This window comes from Macaca mulatta, chromosome 15, assembly GCF_049350105.2.
Source record: "Macaca mulatta isolate MMU2019108-1 chromosome 15, T2T-MMU8v2.0, whole genome shotgun sequence".
Lineage (NCBI taxonomy): Eukaryota > Metazoa > Chordata > Mammalia > Primates > Cercopithecidae > Macaca > Macaca mulatta.
The window spans coordinates 53261877-53283316 of record NC_133420.1 but is presented as its reverse complement, the minus strand read 5'-3'; positions in this window follow the sequence as shown (position 1 = coordinate 53283316).

Below are 21440 nucleotides of genomic sequence, written 5' to 3'. Positions count from 1 at the left end.
CGCCCTGGTTATATCTCCCGCGGTTGTTGTGAAGTGCCATCAAAGTCAAGCTTATTAATGTGCTTTGTAAATGGTGACATGTTAGGCAAATGTGACTACGGATTGGGAACATTAAAGTTCTAAACATGTTTAAGTAATGTCTTTTTTTTTTTTTTTTTTTTTTTTTTTTTGAGATGGAGTCTTTCTCTGTCACCCAGGCTGGAGTGCAGTGGCACAATCTCAGCTCACTGCAACCCCTACCTCCCGGGTTCAAGTGGTTCTCCTGCCTCAACCTCCTAAGTAGCTGGGATTACAGGCATGTACCACCACACCCAGTTTTTTGTTTTGTTTTGTTTTGTTTGTATTTTAGAGATGGGGTTTCACCATGTTGCCCAGCCTGGTCTCAAACTCCCGACCTCAGGTGATCCACCTGCCTCAGCCTCCCAAAGTGCTGGGATATCAGGCATGAGCCACTGCGCCTGGCCTAAGTAATGTCTTTAGTAGGTCCCTGGGCAAATAAAGACAGAATTAAAGACAGGCTGCCCATCCTATCCTCCCATCTCTACGCCTCTGTAAGAGCATAGTAAAGACCATGGACTGAAGCCAGACTGCCTGGCTTCCGTGCCAGCTCCACTCCTCCTGAGCTTTGTGACCTTAGGCAAGTTATTGAGCTTTCCTGTAAGCAGTATTGCTTATTCACCTTTCTCTCTCCCAGGTGCATAATTGGGATCCAGTGTCAAAGAGCCAGAGCAGTGTTGAAGGAAGCAGAGGATCAAGTATCAGCAAGCTATCTGAACTGGCTATGCCACGAGCATGTCACCTAACCTCTCTGGATGACTTTCTTGATCTATACCACAAAGCTAGATGAGCTGCTTTTAAATAGTCTTCTATAATACTTTAAAGTTCTTTTAACAAATAATTCCTGGGCTGGGTGCGGTGGCTCATGCCTGTAATCCCAGCACCTTGGGAGGCCAAGGCGGGCGGATCACAAGGTCACGAGATCAAGACCAGCCTGGCCAACATGGTGAAACCCATCTCTACTAAGAATACAACAATTAGCCAGGCATGGTGGTGCACGCCTGTAATCCCAGCTACTCGGGAGGCTGAGGCAGGAGAATTGCTTGAACCCGGGAGGTGGAGGTTGCAATGAGCTGAGATCGTGCCACTCCTCTCCAGCCTGGGCAACAGAGCCAGACTCCATCTCAGAAAAAAACAAAAACAAAAAACATTCTTTCTTAAAGATCTGTTTTACACTTTATAGTAGAGACTATTATTTCAGTTAAAAATAAATGACTTTGGTGAGTACAAGTATGTCTGAAGAGCAGAAATCTTGCTTGGCCTCTTACACGTCAAGACTGTGGCAAAGCATTTAAGCTTCCTGGTGCTCAGTTTCCTCTTTGGTAGCTACAGTATAGAATTGCCATAGGAATTAAATATTTAAAGCACCTAACACAGTTAAGAGCACATAATAGATGCCAAATAAATAATAGCCGCCAAATAAATAATAGCCAGCTAAGGCAAACAATAATTACAACTTAGCTTTAAAAATTAATTTTTTAAAATGGATTTTAAAAGCTTGAAATCAGTCTTTATGGGCCCAAAGTACTGAAATATTAGTCATTCATATTTAAGTTACCAGCCACCAAGAATTTACAACCCAGTGGGGATCCACTCCTCCCTACCTTTGTTTGCATTAGTCTTTTCCTCTGAAATAACCTTTCCCCTTCCCTACTGATGAATTCCTACTCATCCTTTAATACTCAGATCAAATATCGCTTCTTCCAGTGTCTTCCCCACTCCCCTGGACAAATAAAAGCTTATCAGTCCCCACATACTTCTGTGACAATAGTCATTATGCATCATTTCAAATCTTACATATCCTTATAATTCTATCTCCTCTTCTATACCATGAAACTCTCAAGGACAAGGATAAGCACAGAGTCTAGCATATTGTAGGTATCTGATTTTTTTTTTTTTTTTTTTTTTTTTTTGAGATGGAGTTTCACTCTTGTTTCCCAGGCTGGAGTGCAATGGTGCGATCTCGGCTCACCACAACCTCTACCTCCCGGGTTCAAGCAGTTCCCCTGCCTCAGACTCTCGAGTGGCTGGGATTACAGGCATGCACCACCATGCCCGGCCTGGTACTCGAAGTATTTTTAATGTTTGAATAAAGGAGTGAAAGCAATAAAAAGTAATTGTGCTTTTAGCTGTCACTTAGTAAACTCATTCATTATTTATAACAGGAAGACAAAATTAGAGGCCTGGCATAACTCTACAGGCTCAGGTGTAAGCCAAACAACAACAACAACAACAACACACACACACACACAAACACACACACAAACACACACAGAACCTAATCAGAGTTTTTTAGAAATTCAATATTAGAAATAGGATAGGATGGATGTGAGGGTGATCAGACTGCAACATCAGCCACCCATCAATCACCAGGGTTGATTCAGCTGGTCTGGCTGGCTAGGCGGGTGTCCCCTTCCTCCCTCACTGCTCCATGTGCGTCCCTCCCGAAGCTGCATGCTTGGCTGAAGAGGACAACCATCCCCAATAGAGGAGGACCCGTCTTTGGTCAAGGGTATACGAACAGCTGCGCTCCCGTGCTAGAACCTCCAAAGAAATAGGCTAGGATTTGGTGATGGTTATGTACCACCTCGTTACCATAAAGAAGTCCTAACCTCTGCATGCTGTATTATTGAAAGCATCAGAAAAGCATCCGAACACTTGGGAATCTTATGGCTCATCTTTTCAAATCAAGACAAACAAGAACAAGAAACAAACCCAGGATTAGTACACTATAACCACTGCCCCAGACAGGTTTAAAGTTTCAACCAAGTTTGGTGGGAAACCATGCTTGGTCTATTTTTTTAAAAGAAAATTATAACTCTAGTGCTCAATTATGGATGTTTGAAAACTGAAGCTGAATCACACACATCTATATTCTGGGATCATTTTCCCAATATGTGAAGAGTTCAAAAGTTCAGATCGAAGTCAGGCAGGGTTGCTCACGCCTGTAATCCTAGCACTTTGGGAGGCCAAGGAGGGTGGATCACTTGAGGTCAGGAATTCAAGACCAGTCTGGCCAAATGGTGAAACCCCATCTTTACCAAAAATACAAAAATTAGCCAGGTGTGATGGCACACACCTGTAATCCCAGTTACTCAGGAGGCTGAAGCAGGAGAATCGCTTGAACCCAGAAAGCAGAGATTGAAGTGAGCCAAGATTGTGCCACTGCATTCTAGCCTGGGTGACAGAGCCAGAATCCACATTAAAAAAAAAAAAAACAAGTTCAGGCCGGGCGCAGTGGCTCATGCCTGTAATCCCAGCACTTTGGGAGGCCGAGGCAGTCGAATCACGAGGTCAGGAGATCGAGACCATCCTGGCTAACTCAGTCAAACCTCATCTCTACTAAAAATACAAAAAAAAAAAAAGTAGCCAGGCGTGGTGGCAGGCGTCTGTAGTCCCAGCTACTTGGGAGGCTGAGGCAGGAGAATGGTGTGAACCCGGGAGGTGGAGCTTGCAGTGAGCCGAGATCGTGCCACTGCACTCTAGCCTGGGAGACAGAGCGAGACTCCATCTCAAAAAAAAAAAAAAGTTCAGATCAAGCAGGTTTACACCCATCACTAATTACTGTGGGGAGCTAGGGGAAGTAACTCTATCTTTCTGGGTATTAATTTTACTCATTGCAAAATTAGAGCATTGGAATGGATGATTTCAAAGTCCCTTATGACTCTTAGCAAAGTCACAGAAAAGGAGAATCACAAGGTTTTCATTTGGCATAAGCAGAATTGGTATATGCCAACATAATAATTTTTGAGAGTCAAGAAAGAAGAGACTTTATCCAAAAACACCTGTCACAGTAGCCAAGGACCAAACTGTACAAGCTGAGATAGTGGAAGACACGGAGGCTTTGGAATCAGCCAGACCTGGCCTCTAACCCGAACTCTGACACCAGCTTTCTGTCAGTATGCAAATTACTTAATCTCTCACCTCAGTTTTCTTATCTATAAAATGTAACGTTCAGTTCACACTCTGTTACTCAGGGTGTAGCAATGGTGGTCAAGTGCAGCATGGATCTGAGAGGGGCAGGCCTCCCCAACCTGCAGGGTTAGTGATTAGGCAGAAATTAATGAGTTCAGATTACCAGCCTCTACTCCAACAAGGGGCAGGATGAGCAGGGACCAGTTGCCTTCTGAGTCTCCCTGAATGTATGGGCTTAGTCTGACCCTCTTCCAAAGCCCAGCCTCAGTGAAAAAATGAACCCCTCCCAGGTATAGCCAACAATATAATTATAGTTCATCTTCTCCAAATAATGGAGCATTGACTATAATATTGTTTTAACTGTGGTTTTGGATTTTTCTGAACCTGCTGTTCCATCCTTGCCAATACCCCCATTGTTACTTGCCAATACCCCCATTGAATCCAAAGTTGAAAGTTCACTATACAATAATATGTTAAGAGATGATGTTATGGGTTTTTCCCTTTTGTTCAATGAACAACATAGAAATCCCCTTAAATGCTGTTCAGAGCCTGGTACACTTGAGCCTAATTTTAGAGCAGCAATCTTAGAGTTAAAGAGAATTTGAGGGCCACGGGGCTCATAGGAGCAGAAGACCTAGTCTGCCCCAAAGCATCTTGGGAAATGTGTCCAGTGCCGAGAAAACAGGAAATGCAGCCATGTTATCCTCTCACATATGGTTTTGGACAGGATAAAATGAGATAATTTCTGCAACACAGACTACATGGTACCTAGCCATAGGAACGACATTAAGTGGTAGTTACTACTATTACTCACCGCTGGTCTGTGTAGCTCCAAAGTCCATCAATGTTCTGCTATGCATACTACCTCCCTACCCCAAATGATAGTCTCCAAACTTTTGGATAATATATCACTATAATTTTGTTTGTTTTTTGAGACGGAGTCTTGCTCTGTTGCCAGGCTGGTGTGCAGTGGCGTGATCTCGGCTCACTGCCACCTCCGCCTCCCAGGTTCAAGCGATTCTCCTGGCTCAGCCTCCCAAGTGGCTGGGACTAGAGGTGCCTGCTACCACACCCGGCTACTTTTTCTATTTTTAGTAGAGACGGGGTTTCACGTGTTGGCCAGATGGTCTCATTCTACTGACCTCATGATCCGCCGGCCTCAGCCTCCCACAGTGCTGGGATTATAGGCTTGAGTCACCGCGTCTGGCCCATCACCATAATTTTTTAAAGGTTTAGCATACAGACTTCAAAATACCAAAATATGCATATTCATATATTTATATAATATACAAGTGCTACTTTTTACATGCTAAAACTTATTACAAGAGAGATAGTTAAAAGGCACGAAAGGTTTGAAATAAAATCTTTAAATAATATTTATTTTATTAATTTCTAGAACAAAAAATATCTGTAAGCAATGTGTTCAATGTGTTTCCTTATTTTTAAAATCTTGGTTTAAAGAGGCAGAGGTTGCAGTGAGCCGAGATCACACCACTGCACTCCAGCCCGGGCGATAGAGGAAAACTCAGTCTCAAAACATTTAAAAAAAAATAGGTTGGGCGCAGTGGCTCATGCCTGTTATCCCAACACTTTGGGCAGATTACCTGAGGTTGGGAGTTCGAGACCAGCCTGACCAACATGGAGAAACCCCATCTCTACTAAAAATACAAAATTAGCCGGGCATGGTGATGCACGCCTGTAATCGCAGCTACTTGGGAGGCTGAAGCAAGAGAATCGCTTGAACCCAGGAGGCGGAGGCTGTGGTGAGCTGAAATCCCGCCATTGCACTCCAGCCTGGGTAACAAGAGTGAAACTCCAGCTCAAAAAATAGTAATCAATAATAAATAAAAATACAAATATAAACATTTTTAAAAGTAAATATAAAAATAAAATAAAATCTTGTTTTAATGTTTTGTGTCACAACAATTTGAAGGAGTGCATCTAAGTTCAGTTTATGATCAACACTGAATTCTAATGGATGACATAGACAGAAAAAGAACCTCACATGAAGGTTCCAAATAGAACCAAATGGAAGAACTGTCTTGCTTGGCTGCACTTGCTAAATCATAATTGCCATCTTTTAAATCCTATCCATCATTCATGCAGAGGTTTTTGTTGAAATTTGTCTGATAGATTTTCATCATTCCTTTTTTTCTTGAGACGGAGTCTTGCTCTGTTGCCAGGCTACAGTGCGGTGGCACAATCTCAGCTCACTGCAACCTCCAACTCCCGATCCAAATGATTCTCCTGCCTCAACCTCCTGAGTAGCTAGGTGGCATGCGCCACCATGCCCAGCTAATTTTTGTGCTTTTAGCAGAGATGGGGTTTCACCATGTTGGCCAGGATGGTCTTGATCTCCTGACCTTGTGATCCGCCCACCTCTGCCTCCCAAAGTGCTGGGATTACAGGCATGAGCCACCATGTCCAGCTCTTTTTTTTATGAGATGAAGTCTCACTCTGTCTCCCAGGTTGGAGTGCAATGGTGCCATCCCAGCTCACTGCAACCTCTGCCTCCTGGGTTCAAGCGATTCTACTGCCTCAGTCTCCTAAGTAGCTGGGATTACAGGCAGCCAACATCATGCCTGGCTAATTTTTATATTTTTGTAGAGAAAGGGTTTCACCATGTTGGCCAGGCTGATCTTGAACTCCTGACCTCAGGTGATCTGCCCACCTCGGCCTCCCAAAGTGCTGGGATTACAGGCGTGAGCCACCACGCCCAGACTGATTTCCATCATTCTTAATGCCAAAAAATTACCCTGAAAACAAATTGGAAGGGATTGCATGTTTATATTTTTTAACAATTAGATTCAAAACCCACTACAATTCCTTAGGAGATTATTAAACATACTAGAAAATTCTTTTTCCAAGTGTATTCACTATGCATGTGACAAACATATGTAATTTCCACAACTAAACAATATTCCAATAGAGACATTTCCTCAGAGTCATTTTCGAAAATGTCCTCTGGGTATCTTTTAAAAAGCAGTTTGTTTCTCATTATTGGTGTCACTTTTACCTTGAAGAAACAAGCTATTTAATCTGTTCTTACTTTTCTTTTAATTTATCTGCTAGGTAGCATACTATTGACAACTGCTTGTCACATAAAATACCAATAAATTGGCTGGGCACAATGGCTCACACCTATAATCCCAACACTTTAGGAGGCTGAGGCAGGCAGATCAAGTGAGCCCAGGAGTTTCACACTAGCCTGGGCAACATAGCAAGACACCCACACCCCCTACCTCATCCCCGTCTCTACGAATAATTTTTTTTTTTTTTTTTTTTCAGACAGAGCCTCACTCTGTCGCCTGGGCTGGAGTACAGTGGCATAATCGCAGTTCACTGCAACCTCTGCCACTTGGGTTCAAGCGATTGTCCTGCCTCAGCCTCCCGAGTAGATGGGATTACAGGCGCCTGCCACTGTGTCTGGCTAATTTTTGTAGTTTTAGTAGAGATGGAGTTTCACCATCTTGGCCAGACTGGTCTTGAACTCCTGACCTCGTGATCCACTCGCCTTGGTCTCCCAAAGTGCTGGGATTACAGGTATGAGACACTGCGCCTGGCTGGCAAATACTTTTTTTTTAATTAGCCAGGTGTGGTGGTGTGTACCTGTAGTCCCAGTTACTCTGAAGGCTTAGGTAGGAGGAGTGCTTGAGCCCAGGAGGTCCAGGCTGCACTGAGCTGTGATTGTGCCACTGCACTCCAGCCTGGGCAATGGAGCAAGACTGTCTCAAAAAAAGAAAATCAATAAATGGCAGATTTGTCTTTAACTTCAATAACTTTTTAAAGTGTTTTGACAGAAGATAAACAATGAACTTCTGTGTTTATTGCTACCCCATCTCATTATAAAGCAGGGGTCCAACTTTATGGCCCTTATATCAAATCCCATTCCACTCTTGTTTTTATAAATAAAGTTTTATTGGAATACAATCACACTCATTAATTTACATATTGTCTACGGCTGCTTTCATCCTACAGTGGCAGAGTTGAATCACTATAATAGGGACCATATGGCTTGCAAAACCTAAAACAATGACTATCTTCTTTACCAAAAAATGTTGCAAAACCTTCTGTTATACATCATTATGAATTTTTTAATATTAAAGTTTCTGTTTTCACAAAATTTATCACACCTAAATTTCCTGGAATTTTAATTATTATGGCTCTAACTTCTTTGCTACGGTAACTACATATGAATGATGCAGTCATTAAATTTCACTTATGCTCTATTCCTCTAGCCTTATCCCTCTTGTATTTAAGAAGTAATTATAATTATAATTAAAGGTATAATTATATCTTTATAATTAATATAGCCCCTCTAAGATACATTTTTCTTAATGGCGATAGAATTGTTTTCTATGTATTTCACTATTGAAACAGAATCTAGCAAGTATCATAAATTGAGTTAAGTTAGAAATATCTGTACTTTCATCCAATTATATCAGAAGCCTCCCACAATGTCAAATCTATCCTAATGCTTATTTCCTCAGATCTTCAGCTATCTTTTCTATGCATCTTCCAATGATATTTGCTGACAAAGGAACACATTTTTCTTATTATTTCTGCTGAGTTTTACCAGGGCAGAAGAACACGTATTTCTCTAATAGTATGCAGCTTTTTAACCTCTGCTCTTAAGCTAAAATCTGTAAAGTTAGTGAAATTAAGTGACACTGAGCAGTGCCTGATTAAAACATCCGTGTAAAAAAGCTGTAAGATTGGCCTGCATACTCTAGATGCTTCATTTCTAAATGTCATGATAACCATGACAATTTCATGGATAAAACTCAAGTACAAGATACACTTTGGGGCAGTGTTCACTGTCAGTGGTGTTAGACTTAAATCCACATTTCAAACAGGGCTCCATCATAATGTCTAATTTTTTCAACACCTCTTGTCGGATCTCACTAGATATCATTGTTTTATCTCTTAATGTAGTTGACAAAGAGCTCGTAACAGAGCAGAAATGCTTGTTTTGCCATTTTCTCATTGTTCCCTTATGCTTCCATTATAGGTATTGTCTTAAATTTACAATTTCATTACAGATATCTTTTTAAGCTTTTTGTTCATTTGGTGCAAGTTACTTTAGTTCAAACTAGATAATGCATTTTTCTTAGAATCCACACTGGCCCATGTAAACTGCAATGCATCACAGGATGCTGAGAGCCAACCCAGAAGAAGACAACACAGTCGAGCCCTCCACATTGTGGAAGACCCACTCTTCCCTTAGAGAACTCATGAACTACTCTTGATATCTGACCTATGTGAAAACACAAATATCAACCTGTATATTAGATATTAGCAACACAATGTTTCTTTATTTTTTAGATAAACACATATAGAGGTCATAATATTTTTTTATACAGTGCATTGCTATACACATTCTACATTGGAGACCATGATACTATACAATGATTTTGCCACTTTATTTTATTTTATTTATTTTCTTGAGACAGAGTCTCACTGTGTCACCCAGGCTGGAGTGCAATGGCACGATCTTGGCTCACTGCAACCACTGCCTCCCATGTTCAAGCGATTCTCCTGCCGCAGCCTCCCAACTAGCTGGGACTATAGGCATGTGCCACCATGCCTGGCTAACTTTTGTACTTTTAGTAGAAACAGGGTTTTGCCATGTTAGCCAGGCTGGTCTTGAACTCCTGACCTCAGGTGATCCACCTGCCTTGGTCTCCCAAAGTGTTGGGATTACAGGTGTGAGCCACCTTGCCTGGCCAATTTTGCCATTTTAAAAAGTACAATACTTAAAGGAGGTGAGAGTTATTCTGCTAATACAGTAAGGTATTACATTAGGTTGGTGCTCAGCAAGTATTCAGTTGCTTATTGAATACTTACCATATACCAACATACACACACACACACACCAGTATATCAAGTGCTATGAGTGTTACCAAGACGAATCAAAATAAATCAGACATGAATCCTGCATTCAACTCCAGTTATTCACTAATTTATTCATCCACTTAGCAAACAATTACTGGGTGCCTTCAAGTTCTAGGGACAGAGTAAGGCACTAAGAATTGGTGTCTTGGTGACTTCCACTTCAGATATGGCAAACTATTCATCCAACTTGAATTAGCTTAGATAGATTGGTCATTATTATGGTAAGTTTTCATTTTTTGGCTTCCTAGGGTTTGTTCTCCTATCCCAATAGCACTCCAATTTCCTACTGGATAACAAACTTTCCCCCACTGTGGTACGGTGACCCAAGCTGAAACTACAGGGTCTAAGACACCATGAATAAGGAGAAATTTATTCTCTGCAGGGAGAAAGCCAGAATGGAAAGAAGCAAAGACAAAAGATAAAAGAGTCTTAGGAAAAGAACAGCCTTATTTCCTTACTTTCTGTCTCCCTTTTATAGACCCTCTGAGGCCCAACTATGTATGCTTTATTTCTTCTTCATAAATGTCTATAACATTGCCTCACTGTCCTGGACATTGGTTGTTATAGCCATATAATAAATGTACCATTTTACTTGGGCTAATTTTAGTGAGTTTCTCTTCCTTGCAACCAAACAGTTCCTGAGAATAATTTGGTCCCAGGAAGAGGCTTTGCAAACAAACACTAAGAGGAAATTAGGAAAGATTGTTGTAGAACTGTGACACTCTCTTCCCTTCCCATCACCACCTTCCACCCCAGATGAAAAGCTGGAGGTCTGAGATCTGAGATATACAGTTTGAGAATCAGCTGATTAAACTTTAACTTTGAGTCTCCATCTCCATGTGACTTTAAGAAGAGTATCGTGAGATAGAGGAAAGATAAAACTCAGTTCCAGATTGCCTGGCTTGAAATAGAGTAGGGGAAAAAAGAACATTCTGGGGGATTGGTAGCATCTGTTTATTGCTCTCCCAGCTTGGGGGATCTTGTAGTCTTAGTTAAACCATCTAACTACAGGTGTGGAAACTCTTTCCCATCATTTCTCTGAGGGTCTAGGAATCATCTTTAGTCTAACAAAGAGGAAAGGTATTTTGGTAGAAATACCGTAAGAGGTAATTGGCCAGTGGCAGAAGTAGATATATGCTTCAAGGTGAGCATAGCCTCTACAGGAAGGAAAACTATTGAGGAGACCTGATGTAAAATGAGCAAGGTTTCATGAAGGGTGAATACCTGATCTTCAGAAACCAGGGGTAAGTAATATAAGGTTTTCAATCTTGTGAAAACTGCACGGTCAGCTGGCGAAGTTTCTAATCCAATATGACTCCAGGGGCACAAAGACAAGGCTTATTATGGACATCTTCTCAATTCACTTGTCCAGATTTTTCAGGTGGTGGCCCCAATCTTGAGCCAGTTTTCTGACTATGGATCAATGGTCCTTCTTACTTTCTCACTATATCCCTTTCATCCTTTCACACTTGAAGGTTTATTCCTTCTTCCTTCCCTCCCAATTCCCCATCAAAGTCCTTAACGAGTTGACTCAGGATCATCAGTAAGAACTTTGATGGCCAATGAAATATCAAAGCAGGGTAAAAAAAGGTAAGCAAGGAGCAACAAATAGTAGCCCTTTCTCAAGAGCATGGAAGCATTTTTGAAACAATAGTCTTCAAAACACTATTGCCTAAATCTCCACTTCCCGGAAGGAAAGGGAGATTAGACAGATGACAGATAGATAGGTAGGTAAATAGAGAGAGATAGAGATTAAGAAACAGATGTAGATGGTCTTAGTCCTGTTCGTATTGTTATAACAAAACACCTGAAATTGGTAATTTTTTTTTTTTTGAGACGGAGTCTCACTCTGTTGCCCAGGCTGAAGTGCAGTGGCATAATCTTGGCTCACTGCAACCTCTGCCCCCCCGGGTTCAAGCAATTCTCCTGCCTCAATTTCCCAAGTAACTGTGATTACAGGTGTGTGCCACCACACCCAGCTAATTTTTGTATATTTAGTAGAGACAGGGTTTCACCATTTTGGCCAGGCTGGTCTCGAACTCCTGACCTCAGATGATCCACCCCATCTTGGCCTCCCAAAGTGCTGGAAGTACAGGTGTGAGCCACTGTGCCCGGCCATGAAACTGGTAATTTATTTTATTTTATTTTATTTATTTTTTGAGATGGAGTCTCGCTCTGTCACCCAGGCTAGAGTGCAGTGGCATGATCTCAGTTCACTGCAACCTCTGCCTGCCAAGTTCAAGCAATTCTCCTGCCTCAGCCTCCCAAGTAGCTGGGACTACAGGCACGTGCCACAATGCCCAGCTAGCTAGTTTTTTGTATTTTTAACAGACACGGGGTTTCACCATGCAGACTGGTCTTGAACTCCTGACCTCAGATGATCCACCCTTGTCTCAGCCTCCCAAAGTGCAGGTTTGAGATTACAGGCATGAGCCACCACGCCCTGCCTGAGACTGGTAATTTATAAAGAACAAACATTTACTTTCTCACAGTTCTAGAGGCTGGGAAGTTCAAGATCGTGGCACTGGCAGGTTCAGTTTTTTTACAAGGGCTGCTGTCTGCTTTCAAGATGACACCTTGTTGCTGCATCCTCCAGGGGGAGAAACACTGTGTCCTTACATAACAGAAGGTGGAAGGATAAGAGAGCCCAATGCTATTTGAAGCTTCTTATATAAAGTTTTAATCTCATTCATGAGAGGAGGACCCCTCATGATTTAACTACCTCTTAATACCATCACATTGGCCATGAAGTTTCAATACCTGAATTATGGAGGGGACATATTCAAACCACAGCATGGACATACAGATTCTATTTTAAGGAAGGTAGCCATTGCTTTAAAGTAAGTTCAATGATTTCTTCTAGTTCCAAATAGTTCAAAACAGGACAGTCTGGTATGTATGTATGTATGTATGTATGTATGTATGTATGTATGTGTTTAGAGAGGGAGCCTTGCTCTTTTGCCCAGGCTGGAGTGCAGTAGCACCATTTCGGCTCACTGCAAACTCGGCCTCCCAGGTTCAAGCGATCTTCCTGCCTCATCCCCCCTAGTATAGGCATATGCTACCATGCCCGTTTAATTATTGTATTTTTAGTAGTGACGGGGTTTCACTATGTTACCCAGGCTGGTCTCAAACTCCTGACCTCAGGTGATCCACCTGTCTTGGCCTCCCAAAGTGCTGGGATTACAGGTGTGAGCCACCATGCCTGGCCAAAAACAGGCTCTTTGGGGACAATGTGAAAAAAAAAAAATACAGGCACGAGCCTCTGCACCCGGCCCTTTTTTCTCTCTCTTCTAAATTAAAGTTTTTTATTGTATTACATTCCTCTATTAAACATGGGTTGCCGAACCAAGGGAAGTCATATTCAAAGCAGCTCAAGAACAAGAAAGATTCCCCAGAGCTTTGGACTTGGAGCTTAACCTGCTGGTAAATACATCAAATTGTTTTACTGTGGGAAAGGGGGGAATATATTTTAGGTACCTGTATGAGGGCTGTGTGATTTCCGGGAACTGTCTTGGAATACTATTTATGGGAGGAGAGTTTGTATTAGACTAGGCAGTCAAGGGGTAGACTGTAGCAGACTGTGGTTGCTTCCTTTTCCTCCCAGGAAGCTTTCACTTGTTCCTTCTGTTAAGAGATTCCATTACGCTGGCCACACACTGGGTCAATGATCCAGTCTGGCCAATTCCCTTGGCAATAGCAATAGTTCAAGCGGAAGCATGCAACACAAGCAAAATCAATGAGAACCTTCATCAGGATTAAAATAGAGACTTGGGGAGAAAGATATTTTTTCTTTTCTCTGGGGTTCCTAAGCTAAGACTAGTAACAGCCATGTCCATATGGAGAAGCAAGAAAGAATGACACCAACATGAACAGAAGAGCAAACACAAGTAGTGATGATCATGAGAACAGGAGAAAAAAACATCCTTGTCATAGGGAGGCCTCAGTGCTAGCCCCTGAGATCATGGTTTTTCCTTTAATTCTGTAAACTACTCCATCCCTGCTCTGTGCTCCAGTTAACAGCCACCCCCTTTCCTGCAGAGTCTAGTTTAAATTGAGTTTCCATCACTTCAAAGAGTCCTGACAAGGCTTGGCATGGTGGCTCACACCTGTAATCCCAGCACTTTGGGAGGCCGAGGCAGGTGGATCACTTGAAGTCAGGAGTTTGAGACCAGCCTGGCCAGCATGGTGAAACCCTATCTCCACTAAAAATACAAAAATTAGCTGGGCATGGTGGCGCATGCCTGTAATCCCAGCTACTCGGGAGGCTGATGCATGAGAATTGCTTGAACCTGGGAGATAGAGGTTGTAGGGAGCCAAGATCATGCCACTGCACTCCAGCCTGGACAACAGAGCAAGACCCTGTCTCAAAAAAAAAAAAAAAAAGAAAGAAAGAAAGAAAAGAAAAGAAAAAAAAGGAAAAGAGAAGAAAAAAAGAGTCCTGAAGAATACATGCCCAGAAACATGGGGAACTCAGAGGGATAATTTAACACAAATTTAGGGTTTTTGTTGTTGTTGTCATTGTTATTATTATTATTTTTAAACTGTAATACAAGCCTAGGGTAAAAATTCAAACAGTATAAAGAGGTTTATTATCTAATTATAGAATAAGTCTTCCTCCTAGAACCCTGCTGCCGAAGAAAAAAAACCTGTTAACAGCTTTTTTCGTATCCTTCCAGAAATTTCCTTGAATTAACCTTATAGCACTCTGAAGGACCAAGGAGAGAATGAAGTGAGTGAAATATATTACCCTCAGATCTAGCTCAACAAAGCAGATATATCAATATTATGTCTATTTTTCCCCTTTTCTGATTATACTTGGTTTAAATATGCAGTGTAAAATTGCCTGTGAATGTCTACATTTTATATTATTGAGTAAAATCCCAACAGGGAAAAACTAACTAATGAGTTTTGTTTTGTCATCATGTAGGGCTTTTACAACATAGTTTAAAACACTCAACATCTTGAAACAATTGACAAAATCATTCACCTTCACAGAAAGTTGGTTTGTTTTTTTGAAACAAACATAGAGGAACTTGCCTTATTTTATTTTATTATTTTTTTTGAGATGGAGATTCACTCTTTTGCCCAGGCTGGAGTGCAATGGCATGATCTCAGCTCACTGCAATCTCCACCTCCTGGGGTCAGGCAATTCTCTTGTCTCAACCTCCTGAGTAGAGTAGCTGGGACAACAGGCAGCCACTACCACACCCAGCTAATTTTTGTATTTTTAGTAGAGACGGGGTTTCACCATATTGGCCAGGCTGGTCTCAAACTGCTGACCTCAAATGATCCAGCCACCTCGGCCTCCCAAAGTGCTGGGATGACAGGCGTGAGCCACCATGCCCGGCTGGATTGTTTTCTTTAAAGCGGTTACTTTTCTGTTATGTGACTCTTACCTCAATACTAATAATCTTTAAAAGACGGAAGGTATACATTTTGCAAAGCAAACCTAAATCAAAAGATTTTTTTTTAAGTCGTAACCTCTGACAAAAACGTTAATTAACCTGTATTAAGAACCTACTCTAGGCAAGAAAGACCCTGTGCTAAAAACTTTCCAGTAAACAATAGACATAATATGTAAATTATGATAGTATGCTAGAAGGTGATAGATACTATGAGGAAATAAGTAGAATAAGGTCAAAAGGAATAGAAGAGACAGAGGGGCAGGGAGCAGAATTTGAAACAGTGGTCCTGGAAAGCATCATTAAGAAGGCAGCATTTAAGAAAAGATTCAGCCAGGTGTGGTGGCTCACACCTGTAATCCCAGCACTTTGGGAGGCTGAGGTGGGCGGATCACCTGAGGTCAGGAGTTGGAGACTAGCCTGGCCAACATGGTGAAACCCCGTCTCTACCAAAAATACAAAAATTAGCCAGGCATGGTGGCGCATGCCTGTAGTCCCAGCTGCTCGGGAGGCTGAGGCAGAAGAATCAGTTGAACCTGGGTGGTGGAGGTTGCAGTGAGCCAAGATGGCGCCACTGCACTCCAGCCTGAGCAACAAGAATGAAACTCTGTCTCAAAAAAAAAAGGGGGGGGATATGCTATGCACTGAAATGTAGATGGCTGAAGCAGGTTTGAAAGAGGGATGGGGAATGAGAGGAGGAGAAGAGGATAGCTGTGACAAGCAGAAGTTCTGTTTGGGACAGGTTGCATTTGAAATGTCTATTAGAAAACGAGGTGGAGGTAGCTCATAGAACTGAGGTGATTTTTGTAAGAATTGAGCCACCAGTCCCTCCACCTCCTTGCAAAGCAATAATATTTAATTATGATAGTATCAGTCAAACTCAATGTTTTCCTTTTTAACACTTCCATATATGTTCCTATTTATCTTGCATTTTGAACTTCTTTTTAATTGAGGTAAAATGCTAATGCTTTCTTTTTTTCTAAAGATTGAGGTCTTTACCCTGCTCCATTGTCAAATCGTGACATGATTTTTTCCATACTTCACCTTGTGTCCCCTCTCACCTACTTTTCTTTTTTTTTTCTTTTTTTTTCTTTTTCTCTTTTTTTTTTTTTTTTTTTTTTGAGACTGAGTCACACTCTGTTGCCCAGGTTGGAGTGCAGTGGCATGATCTTGGCTCACTAAAACCTCCATTCCCTGGGTTCAAGCAATTCTCCTGCCTCAGCCTCCCTAGTAACTGAGATTACAGGTGTGTGCTACCATGCCTGCCTGATTTTTATATTTTTAGTTGAGACAGGGTTTTGCCACGTTGGCCAGGCTGATCTAGAATTCCTGACCTCAAGTGGTCCACCTGCCCGGCTTCACAAAGTGCTAGGATTACAGGCATGAGCCATCGTGCCCAGCCCTCACCTACTTTGCTAAATGGGAATATAATTTACTCCTTAACTCTTCTCTTTCTTTCACACCTTGAATCCAATCTACCAGACATTTTGGCCAATGTGTGTTACTCTTTTTTAAAAAACAGATGTTACTGCAATTTACTGTTATTTTTAAGAAAGCTATCACTACATATCTTCCAACAATTATGTTAAAAGAGTCCACAAATGGTGATTGCCAAGGTGTAATTTCCAAGACTTGTAGATCTAGCCAAGTGAAGTATGACATCTCTGAAAGGAACCTGGACTATGGGCTATCTGAAATATGTTATATAGCTGGAGTCATTTCTTAGGGCTGTTGTAACAAAGTACCAGAAATTTAGTGGCTTAAAACAGCATAAGTTTATTCTCTTGCAGTTCGGGAAGATAAAAGTCCAAAATCAGCAGGGACATGCTTTCTCTGAAGGTACTATGAGAGGATCTTATGTTCCTCTTCCATATATGTCTGTTTTTAAAGTTCCCTTATGTTATGAGAACACAAGTCATTTAATTTAGGACATACTTTAATCTCATATGGCCTCACCTTAACCTCATTACATCTGCAAATACCCTATTTCCAAATAAGGTCACATTCACAGGTGTCAGGGGTTAGGATTTCGGATATCTTTTTGTAGGGACACAGTTGTCAATCCATAACAACAACAAACCTCAGTTATTCATTCATCTATTCACTAAAAATAGTACCTGTGCTTGGCACACTTGCAAATACTAGAGATACAAGCATGAACAAGATGACGTAGTTCTTGCCCTGAGAGAGCCTGTAATCTAGTGTGGGAGGCAGATACTTGCAGTTCAATATGGTAAAAGAGAAGAACTGAGGCTGGGCGCGGTGGCTCATGCCTGTAATCCCAGCACTTTGGGAGGCCGAGGTGGACAGGTCACTTGAGGTCAGGAGTTCAAGACCAGCCTGGGCAACATGGTGAAACCCCGTCTCTACTAAAAATACAAAAATTAGCCAGGCGTGGTATTACATGCCTGTAGTCCCAGCTATTTGTGAGGCTGAGGCAGGAGAATCGCTTGAACCCAGGAGGCAGAGGCTGCAGTGAGCAGAGATTGCGCCACTGCACTCCGGCATGAGCAACAGAGCAAGACTCTGTCTCAAAAAAAAAAAAAAAAAAACAAAAAAAAAAAGAGAGAGAACTGGCCAGGCATGATGGCCTGCACCTGTAATCCCAGCTACTTGGGAGGCTGATGCAGCAGGAAGATCACTGGAGCCCAGGAGTTCAAGATCAGCTTTGGCAACACCATGAGACCCCCATCTCAGAAGAACATGAAGGAGAAGGAGGGGAAGCAGCAGAAAAAGAAGGAGAAAGAGAAAAGGAGGAAGAGGAGGAGGAGCAGGAGGAGGAACAACTGAGTAATATGGGAATTCAGAGATGCAACACTTAACTCAGCCTGGAAAGCCAGGCTGGCCTTACCACTTTCTGAAGTAAGCGATATCCAAACTAAGACCTAGATGATGGCATGGGAGGTACAGGGAAGAAGACTCCAAGCAGAGGGATTACATTTGTTGAAGTCCAGATGTTAAAGAAATCATGCAGCTGGGCGCAGCGGCACATGCCTGTAATCCCAGCACTTTCGGAGGCCAAGGTGGGTGGATCGCCTGAGGTCAGGAGTTTGAGACCAGCCTGGCCAACGTGGTGAAACCCCATCTGTCTCTACTAAAAATACAAAAATTAGCCAGGCGTGGTAGCGCGTGCCTGTAATCTCAGCTACTGAGGAGGCTGAGGCAGGAGAATCGCTTGAACCTGGGAGATGGAGTTTGCAGTGAGCCGAGATCATGCCATTGTACTCCAGCCCAGGCAACAAGAGCGAAACTCTGTCTCAAAAAAAGAAAAAAAGAAAGAAAAAAAAAGTATAAAAATTAGCTTGGTGTGGTGTAATGCCAGCTACTTGGAGGGCTGAGAATTGCTTGAACCTGGCAGGTGGAGGTTGCAGTGAACCGAAATCGGGCCAGTGCACTCCAGCCTGTGTGACAGAGTGAGACTCTGTCTCAAAAAATAAAATAAAATAAAATAAAAGATAATAATAGAGTTTTAATATTAAAGACAGAATAAATCAATAAAAATAATCCCAACCATTAATCTTTAGTTCATCCAATTAGTTTCAAACTTTCTTCCACACCAAACTTCTTAAAGAGCACATTAAGATGAAACCAAATGGAGTTTAGCTTGGGCATAAACAAGGCACTGTTGGCATCGCACAGCCATGCAGAGCAGACAGAGAGGATGAAACAAAACCTGGCCCTGCATCTACACAGCTGAATCTTGGGCAGGAGGAATAAGCCCAGCTGCAAAAGCAAATATCAGACTGGTAGCCTGATGGGTGAGGCACAATGGCCAAAGGACACAGGAAGCCCAGGCGCGATTGAAGCAACTCTCTAATCAAATGGATGGAGCCAATGGAGAGGAATCCAAGCATCTTGTCTGCCCTCCCCAGTCAGGCACACAGGCCAGCAGACAGGCAGGTAGGAGGTTATTTGTAGACAAATTGTCCATGGGTAGCAATGGATAAGATCCAGGTTCTGTCCCAGGGAAAAGGGCTGGCAAGTGCCACATAGTATGCCAAGGCCCAGTCCCAGGCTGAGTTCAGGAACAGTGTGCAGTCCTAAAAGGGGACTGTGCCTCTGGGCAGGAGAGCTAGGGATCAGGTAGAAGCTGGATCTCTGGGTTGGGCCAACAATAGCCAGAGAAGAGACAGATATCACTCGGGGAAACATGGCTGTCAGAGGATGTAACCGGACTATCAACCTCCAAGGTTCAGTGGATGACTGGGCACCAAGGCCCACCAGAGGCACTGAGGTGGTTAATCTACTTCCTTCCTGAACTTGTTCAGACTGAGGAGCTGAGGTGGGAGGGTGGCAGCTGAAAGTGAGATGCATCAGTGGACCCAAAGGGGAGCAGCTGGGCAACATAAAGGCATGGAAACTGAGGCCGGAGGTCAATGGGGTTGAGTTATTCTGCTTGACTGTGCACCATGCCCGCTCCCTGGTGGATGTACTCATGGGAAAGAAATGACTACAGCTAAATTACCTACTTGGAAGTCTAATGGAGTGACATTAAGAAACAGCCCTTCATTCCACTAACATGTATTGAGTACCTCTTATGTTCTTAGCATAGTCTCTGCCTTCAAGGGTCCTACAGTAGAACAAGCATGATGGGAGATTCACAGAACTAACTCGGTGAGAAGTCCCATCCAAGTGCTGGGGAGCACAGAGGGAAAAAGAAGAACACCTAGAAGAACAGAAAAGTCTCTGAAGCTTTTTGAGAAGAGACCGTGACCATTTTTGCCTGGATAGCCCAATTCTAATTATCACTCTATCCGAGACTTTAATTGCCTCCGGGTGATGCCAGCTGCCTTGAACGCCAGGTCTGAAGGCACAGCTGTTGCTACTTAATCTACGCCTCCCTCAACTAAGTCTCAGGTTTGTAATCTTATCACAGAGGGAGCCTAGGGTTCCATATGACAGGACTGAAAATCCCTAGCTCTGTCTCTTACTAACTAGTTATGTCTGCCTTTTTTAACCTTTCTGAACTTCAGTTTTACTACTTATTTATATGAGAATAAAGACAACCCAAACTTCAAAGGGCTGTTTCAAGGATTAAGTGGAAGTCATGTATATGCATGGGTTTTATAAACTTTAAAGAGCTAGAAAAACATTTCTTATTTTAATGGTGTCTCAACTTGAGTCTGCACTGGGCTGCAGCCATGCCTGGGTGTGTTTGATGAACTGGTTTGTGAGGCTTCTGGTTGTCACTCTGTGTGAGGAGGAGGAAGTGGTTTGGCTCACATGCCAGAAAAAGACGCAAAGACAGCTGGGCCGCATGTGGGAAGCTTCAGATATCTATGCCTATCCTAGCTCCGCGGACGGAAGTCAGAACTCAGCAGAGAGGCTGGGCACGGTGGCTCATGCCCATAATCCCAGCACTTTGGGAGGCCAAGGGCGGCGGATCATCTGAGGTCAAATGTTTGAGACTAGCCTGGCCAACATGGCAAAACCCTGTCTCTACTAAAAATACAAAAAAAAAAAAAAATAAAAAAATAACCTGGGCATGGTGGCACGTGCCTGTAATTCCAGTTACTTGGGAGGCTAAGGCAGGAGAATCACTTGAACCTAGGAGGCGGAGGTTGCAGTGAGCTGAGATTGTGCCATTGCACTCCAGCCTGAGTGACACTCTGTCTCAAAAACACACACACACAAAATAATAACTCAGCAGAGAGAGGGGCTCCTCACTGTTTTCACAGGGGGATGTTACCACCACCGCTTTTGGGCCTCCTGACAAACCAAGATTCAGAAAGGGAGGTGGGGGTGGAGGGACATGCTCTCTTCCCAGCACAGGAAGAATTCCAGAACGTTTGTCACTGTTTAATCACCTGAAGAGTCTCCTCACCAGGAGAACACATTCTTGATGCAAATACAGCATATAAGGTGTCTGCTGTACCTTCCCCTGGAGTTGCCAGGTGACCTGGAGACATTGCCAATGTTGGGGAAATGGGAAGTGTAACAGGAGTACTTGTGAGTTGCTACAAATGCTCCTGGGGACAAAGTCTCAGGGGCAAGGGTCAGCAATGACAGGCCATTGCCCCTAAAATGACCCCAACAGTGACACTCACGGGTGGGTAAGTCCTGGAGAAACTCGGCCACATGACTCTTCTGTCAGGATGAGTGTTAGATGCCATGTGAGTTCCCATGCCAGTAGCTGCTATTTCCAGTTGTTTCAATTGCTTCATTTGT